Here is a 352-nt window from a genome sequence, read left to right as displayed (position 1 = left end):
TATTCTACAAAAGAACTGTTTTAGAATATTGGCAGCGAAGTTCACTGATCCATCGTCTCTTTGCCTACCTACATTTACCCATAAACATAAGCAACAAATCAGACTCAAGACAATAACTCTAAGCAAGCGGATATCACTCAGGGAGAAACTGTACCAGCGAAAGATCATTGAATCTATACATTTTCTGAGCATCTTTCTGATCCTTGAAAACAACATCCTGTGGATGAAGCTCACAGACCTGTAGAATAAAAATTTCAGTTGATTGTGTCTTCTTCAAAGCATCCTCTGTCAAAAGATAATCTTCATCAAAAAGACATCGTCTAGATTAACCTTAAACAGAGTTTTGGCAAGG

General features: G+C 36.9%; 1 long non-coding RNA gene across 1 annotated transcript; it reads right to left on the bottom strand.

Annotated features, from left to right (window-relative positions):
• On the bottom strand, positions 1-352 carry LOC106322375. The gene is made up of 3 exons (XR_001266384.1): positions 331-352; positions 155-238; positions 1-68 (listed from the first exon to the last, which is right to left on the bottom strand). It is a non-coding gene; the product is annotated as an uncharacterized LOC106322375 (long non-coding RNA).

This window comes from Brassica oleracea, unplaced genomic scaffold (assembly GCF_000695525.1).
Source record: "Brassica oleracea var. oleracea cultivar TO1000 unplaced genomic scaffold, BOL UnpScaffold19488, whole genome shotgun sequence".
NCBI classification, from domain to species: domain Eukaryota; kingdom Viridiplantae; phylum Streptophyta; class Magnoliopsida; order Brassicales; family Brassicaceae; genus Brassica; species Brassica oleracea.
Note: the sequence above shows the minus strand (reverse complement) of the source record. Positions and strands in the feature narration are given on the sequence as shown.